This window comes from Castor canadensis, chromosome 2 (genome assembly GCF_047511655.1).
Source record: "Castor canadensis chromosome 2, mCasCan1.hap1v2, whole genome shotgun sequence".
Taxonomy (NCBI): Eukaryota; Metazoa; Chordata; class Mammalia; order Rodentia; family Castoridae; genus Castor; species Castor canadensis.
The window spans coordinates 86,440,147-86,447,454 of NC_133387.1; the positions used below are offsets into that span (position 1 = coordinate 86,440,147).

A 7,308-nucleotide genomic window follows, 5' to 3' on the forward strand; every position below is an offset into this window, starting at 1 on the left:
TGTCCCTTGGAGCCAGGAAGAAATCTTCCGTGATGGTCAGGACAATAGCCAGGCTGCCTTCTCACACCCTATTCAAGAGCTGATGATGGATCCTGACATTTGCTTTAAATAACCCCAAGTGATTTCGCTGGCATCCAAGGCACTCTACCAGATAAAATGTTTCTTGATGCTCTTGTTGGTCTTCAAACACACACTCCCTCCTTCAACTTCTGGTTGTGACTTTGTTCCTCATTTAAAAAGCACCGATATGCCTTCTGTGTTAAACACTTTGTTAAACATAATGCTTTCATGAACTTTCACTCACTTAATCTTTACTACCAACTCCTGAGATCAGTTTTATATCCTCATCTCACTGATGAGAAAAATGAAGAGTTACAAATGTTGTCTTGTTCAAGGTCAAAAAGCTAGGAAGAAACACATCCTGGATTTGAACTCAAGTTAGCCTTAGCTCAGTGTCTTTCGAAGGTTTTGGCTGCATCTGTTGTCTCCATCTGTGACACATCCTCTCTGACTTATGGTCAATACCTATCTCTACCCTCTATTTCTTTCAAGAACTTTCTTGAAATTTGTCTCATCCAGGGCCTTTGTTGCGTTCCCTCAGTGCTATGAAGGTAGTAGGTGTTTATAACCTGTACTTAGGATGGGAATAATAATTGCAGTTGGTTCATGGGTCTCTGAAAATTCTATTACTCCACAGCTTGCCAAGGGCAGAAGTAAGAAGCAAATTCTTTTTTTTTTTGTATTAGTTTTTTTTATTGTTTTTTTGTGGAACTGGGGTTTGAACTTAGGGCTTCATGCTAGCAAAGCAGCCACTCTACCATTTGAGCCACACCTCCAGGCCATTTTGCCCTGGTTATTTTGGAGATGGGATCTTGAGAACTGTTTGCCTGGGCTGATCTTGAACCGTGACCCTCCTGATCTCAGCCTCCTAAGTAGGTAGGATTACAGCTGTGAGCCACCGCACCTGGCTTTTTTTAAACTTTTTTTTTTGTGATACTGGGATTTGAACTCAGGGCCTCATGCATGAAGGCGTGCTTTTAGTACTTGGAAATACACAACAGATAATTAACTAATGCCAGTCTAATAAATGGGCAAGTAATCAATGAGAACACTGCATTAAATCTATCTGGCTTCAGTTAATTCTCCACACCCTTTGATTTTAGCCTTGTACTCACAGACTCTAAGTCCTAACAAGCACCATTTTTTTTTTTTTGCTTTTTGCAACAAAAATTCCAACATGTTCCCTATTGTGGCAAATATCATATTTGATAACCTTTCTAATTAGCATTGCATTTTAAGTGCTTTTAAAATGCTCCAATACATATTTGTCCAACAGTCCATGACAGTTCAGATATGTAATTGCTGTTATAGATTACCTGGTGACCATCATTAAGTAATTAGAGACACTTAAACATGTGCAATGCCAATTAGGAAAATTCTCAGCTGTGGGGAGTTAAGATAATAGGGAGCAGGACAAGGACTTGTTTTGGAACTGCAGTGAAAACATGGCTGTTGGAATGCGGAGGAATCTTTTGAATTTAGTGCCCAGGAGTAAGGAGCCATTTTAACCATGGGGAATTTGGCACAGCATTGACTTCAGGAATTGTGCCCTGTTTTTGCCACTCTGTTAATAACTGTGACTATTAAAATACTCCTAGACTATCTCAGGAGAGCCAAGAGGGGCAGCCTGGAGCAAGAAGCAGACAAGGGCCCCTCATCTGCTCCCTTGGAGCAGGCCCCCAAATCAGCATCATGCTATTCTCAGCTTTGCTCTTATAGCCTTGTGATCCATTAGGCCTCTACTCATGTTCTAGTAAGTAGTATAATTTCTTCCCCCTGAAAAAATGACTACCTAATAAAGAGTTATCCACAGTGGGTGTGGTGGCTCATATCTGTAATCCCAGCTACTGGGAAGATGGAGGTGAGGAGGGTTGCAGTTCAAGGCCAGCAAGATTCCATCTCAACCAATAAAAGCTGGGTAAGGTGAGGGGCACCCATCATCCAGCTAAATGAAGGATTAAATAGAAGGATCGTGGTCCACGCCCCCCTGGGCATAAACGCGAAATCCTATCTGAAAATTAACCAAAGTGAAAAGGGCAGGAGATGTGACTCAAGTAGCAGAACACTTGTATAGCAAGTGCATAGACCCTGAATTCAAACCACACTACCACTGCCCCCCCTAAAAAAAAAAGAACCATCTAAGATTGTCCAACACTCGCTCCCCCAAAGACCACAAGCCCTGACCATTTTTTCATGTAGTTCTTGGCACGTGGGAGAATTGTCACAGCATAAGAACAAGTAACATGACATGTTCTCGGAAATAACACGATGTGGTTCTGGAGTGTTTCATGTGTTAAAGGAATGGCATTTCATATTCCTGGATGGTAAGAAGTAGGGCTGGTGGGAGTGGTGAGACAGCGTTTCAGAAACATGCATGGAATAACATGTATGATTTCACATGTGCTTTTCTCTTAGGGGAAGGGCTTGCCTGCACTCCCATCGGCCTTGGCCCTCCAGCTTTTCGATGGCTGTGAGATACACACTCATCCCATGGAGGCAGAGGAGTGTGTAGGAGACAGGGATGCTCTATTGGGAACAGTAGTAAAAAAAAAAAATAGCAGTAAAACCTAAGTGGTTTTGATATATTATAACAATCTTTGTAAATGCTATAATGTACCCACACCCAGCACAGCAATAAAAAATAAATAACTATGGAAAAAAATAAAACCTAAGTGGTGAGTGAAGCCTTCTTCTCTCCAGAGCTGTTTTTTCACAATTATATGGCCCAGAGCTAGAGGCTTCAGGGTCATCTGGAGGTCGTTATTGTGTGTCAGGTCTGCCCGGAGACCTTTCTGGGGTCTTGGAGGAAAGAGAAACAGGTGGATTTTTTTTTTTACACTACTCTACCACACAGTGTTCTAGAGTTGTTTTGTCATCTATTGATTAAGGTTGTCATGATTCCTTTTTTGTTTTGTTTTTCGTTTTTTTAGTGGGACTGGGGTTTGAACTCAGGGCTTCACGCTTGCAAAGCAGACACTCTTCTACTCGAGCTATATCTCCAGTCCATTTTGCTCTGGTTATTTTGGAGATGGGCTCTTGAGAACTATTCGCCCAGGCTGGCCTTGAACTGAGGTCTTCCAAATCTCAGCCTCCCAAATAGCTAGAATTACAGGCGTGAGCCACCGCGCCTGGCCGTGACTCCTTTTAAAGAGCAAATATTTAGGTAGGTATGAAGCTTATCTTATTGAAACAGGGGTAGCTAGCAGTCCTCTGAAATGACTACGGGGCCATGGTATCTGTATGTAATTCATAGGTCTCTTGCATGTATTTTAATACGTATGGAGCATAGTTGGTGACCCAAATTGTGTGTGTGCAGACACTTGAGCTTAATCTTTTCCATGAACACAGTAATATCAGGGCCTGGAAAACTCTTGGCTTCTTTCACATGTGGAATTTAGAGTGAGGGTAGCAAAGAAAGGCTGAAAATGCAGATAGATGTTTTCTCTTTCAGGGGAAATAAAAGCATCTTCCTATATTCTTCCCAGTGCCCAAACTGAGAATCTGCTTGGACATACCTGTACAGCTTTGCCATCCTCTGTTCTGGTTGGAGGTAATTTTCTGGCCCATTCTTTGGTTCTTTTCACTTGGCAACACACCTGTGGTTGTGACTGCTGTGTGCCTGGCACAAACCATGCTGGGGAAAGAAACCTGAGGGCTGGCACACAGATTCCCCAGGGCTGATGGAGAAGTAACGTGTCGTGGGAAGTTTAATAATCTAAACACAGATAGCAGCAGAAGGCTGTTGAGGAGTGACATCAAATGACTGTGATCACAATAGTTCTCTGGAGGTGGAGTCCGAACTGAGTCCTTTTTTTTTTAAATACAAAAAAAAATAACCTTATTAAACTCAAGTAGGAGTAGGAGTATTCTGAGGACAATCGAAGTCTCCACGTGAGAATCAGATTCCCTTCTAGGAGCAAAACACTGCAACTAGAGAGGACAGTCAAGGCATCTAAGAACCAGGAGGGAGTCACTCAGAAAAAAGGATCAAGTCTTCCTTTTCTGGAAACTTGTGCTTGGAACAGGTATAGAAGACAATGTGTCCTTCATGGGCTGATCGAATCTGTCTGGGGTGGTATGCCATTTCTTCATGACCACATGGAGAGCAGTGCCTGTCAATCACTGGTCCCTGGAACTCAGGTCCTTCCTACTCAGTCACAGGCATGACTGTCCCCAGTTTGTGGAACACAACTGAGGTCTTCACAACCTTCCCTTTGAAGTTCCGCATGTTGACGGTGATGCCACAGTAAGTACAAGTGACTACATTCTGAACCCTGGACAGAGGCAGGACAGAGCCACATCTGGGCAGAAATTCAAGTCCACCTGAAAGCTGGAGCAGGTGCTAGCCAGGTCCACATGGACATGCAGTTGAGGGATAACCTGCCTCTAAGAGCAAGGAGTGAAAATTCCCAGAATTCCCAGCCTGTGTAGGGCACTGTGGGAATTGGGGACCTAGCTATAGAGGGTAATCCCTGAACTGAATCTTGAAGGATAGTAGAAAGGAAGCAAGCATGAATCTTGAAGGATAGTAGAAAGGAATGGGGCTAAGGAATGCAGTGTGTGTGTGTGTGTGTGTGTGTGTGTGTGTGTGTGTGTGTGTGTAAAGCAGAGGCTAGAGCTAAAGATAGATAGAAAGGTAGACTGGGAACAAGTCATGGCCTGAGATCAGGAATTTTAAGTATACTTAAAACTTGATCCAATAGATAATGGGAATTATTACAGAGGTTATTGAGGGGCTGAAGGAAGACATCTGGCATTTGTGAGGCACTCAGGATGTGCCAGGCTCCAGGCTTAGTCCTTACTTAAAAAAATAATTTAGCCTCAAAATTACCCCTCCAGGAAGCATCTCCATTTTTTCAGTTGGAAAAACTAACTTTTTGAAACCTTTTTATTGTGGGAATTATGTGTCTCCTGATAAAAGTAGAAAAATCACCTGCGAAGTATTCCTGTCAAAAATAGAACTTCTGTCGTGTCTGGTCCCCAGACACCACTGATGCTTATAGGACTTCAGAGAACACAGGAGCATATTAAACGGGTCTAATGACAGAACCCAGAATGTGGGAAATGACAAGCTTTTAAAATTGAGAAAATTGGAAACTTTCAAGCATATGAAAGAGGAGAAAATAGTAAAAGCAACCCCCTGGGCTCCAGAGATCATCAACTGGCCACCAGTCTTGGTTTGTCCACACCCTCCATCTCCCATCCCACCACTAGTTTCTTGAAATCCCAGTTGTAGTATTGTTTCATCGGCAAATATGTCAGTGTATGTCTTAAAAGATAAAGATTCTTTGAAAAAGAAAACCATATACTGTCAACATACTAATTTAATAGTAATTCCTTCAAATCTATATCATCAAATACCTCTTCCCTTTGTGTCACAAATTACAAACAACCCATTTGTTTGAATCACAGCTCAAATAAGTTCTGCACATGTCTCTTCACTGAAAAGCTCTCTAGCCTCTCTGTATTTTTCTTATTTGTTGCAGCCTTTTTTTCTTGGCAGTACTGAGATTTTAACTTAGGGCCTCATGCAGCATATGTTCTACCACTTGAGCCAATGCCCTTCACCCTTACTTTTTTTTCAGATAGGGTCTTGTGCTTTTTCTGGGGGCTGGCCTCGGACTGAGATCCTCCTACCTCTACCACCTGAGTAGCTGGTATTATAGGCTTGAGTCGACACACCTGGCTGTAGACTTTCTGAATTTTGCAGATTTGACTCCTTGTTTGGTGCACCATGTTCCCCTCTCCTTTGATTCTCTGTACATTGATAATGATAACCAGCTTGATCAGATCTAAAGTCAAATTTTTGGCAAGCATCTGCACAGGTAGTGATGTATATTTTCAGGAGACACCAAACATCTGGGTGTGTCTTGCTTCATAGCTGACCTTTGAGGTAAGTCTCTAGCCATGAAAAGAAGAAGGTCTGAGGTTGACACTGATGTCTCTCGGACAGATGTGTCTTGGAACATAGGTTCCAAACCTATGTTCTGCTCATCTCCTCCTAAGATTAACCTGGCAGTGAAGTATGGAAAAAATGAAAGAGGACAGAGGCTAGGAACAGTGAGGGTAATTCATAAGAACACTGGTGTGTTGCACACTGCATGGGGCAGGAAGACAGCTGGCCACTGTTGCAAGGATCCTGGAATACGGCGACAAGGGTGGTGTGAGGGGGACCACAGGGACTGTCGCCTCACTGAGGAGGAAGGTGCCAACCATAGCATCTGGTAATATTTTGGTTCCTGCATTTACGTCTTGAGTCCCAGGAACCTAGCTCTGTAGAAACCTTTGGGTTTCTGTGGTTTTTGAATAGCAACTGAGCTTTTGGGTGTTAAGAGGGATTGGAACTACTTGGAGTGTTCATTGATAATTTTGATAAATTTAAAAAAGTACTTTCTTTGCTTTGCCCCTTTTCCAAAAAGGATTTGAAATAGAAAATTTTTCCTTTTTAAATTAAATACCTTTTTTCAGATATCAGAATCACAGGTTTACACACACACACACACACACACACACACACACACAATCTCTGAAATGTCTCACATAGAAATCTCACCTGATAAAGCCAAAGTCTGGAGGCAATTCTGCTAACCTGTTAACTCTAGGTATTTCTGGCAGTGGTGGGAGGAGGGGATGAGGGGGAGTTATGTGTGTGAATTTGAGCATATATTTGAATTGTAATCAGGAAAAAAAGGCAAACAAACAAATAATCAAAAACCTAATAGAAGCCAGGAGCCAGTGGCACATGCCTGTAATCCTAGCCACTTGGGAGACTGAGATCCCAAGGATCAGTCAGGAGGATTGAGATGCAAGGCCTGCTTGGGCAAATAGTTCACGAGACCCCCATCTCCAAAATAACAAGAGCAAAATGGACTGGAGGTGTGGCTCAAGCAGTAGAGCGCTGGTTTAGCGAGCATGAGGCCCTGAGTTCAAACCCCAGTCCCAGCCACCCAAACAAACAAAAACCTAAAAATATTCAATGCAGAGATGATTAAAATAATTATAACAAAATAGCCACCTATTAGACCTTGTTTTACAACTTGCTTTTTCATTTAGCAATACCTCTTGGGAGATAGACTAGTTAGGGATGTTTTTATAATGGTTATGACAATCACAGCTACTATGTAGGCATTGTGTAGAAATTGTGACATTGGAGGTAAACAACTACTCACGCTTCTCACTCATCCGTCAGTGGTGGGCTTATCTAATTCCTCAGTGCAAGTCGTTGGTATGCTATGTAGGACTCATCCT

General features: G+C 42.5%; 1 pseudogene; it reads right to left on the minus strand.

The window, feature by feature from the left end:
- Window positions 1-4,030: 4,030 nt before the first annotated feature.
- Window positions 4,031-5,796, minus strand: LOC109678452 (DNA-directed RNA polymerase I subunit RPA12 pseudogene; annotated as a pseudogene).
- Window positions 5,797-7,308: the final 1,512 nt, after the last annotated feature.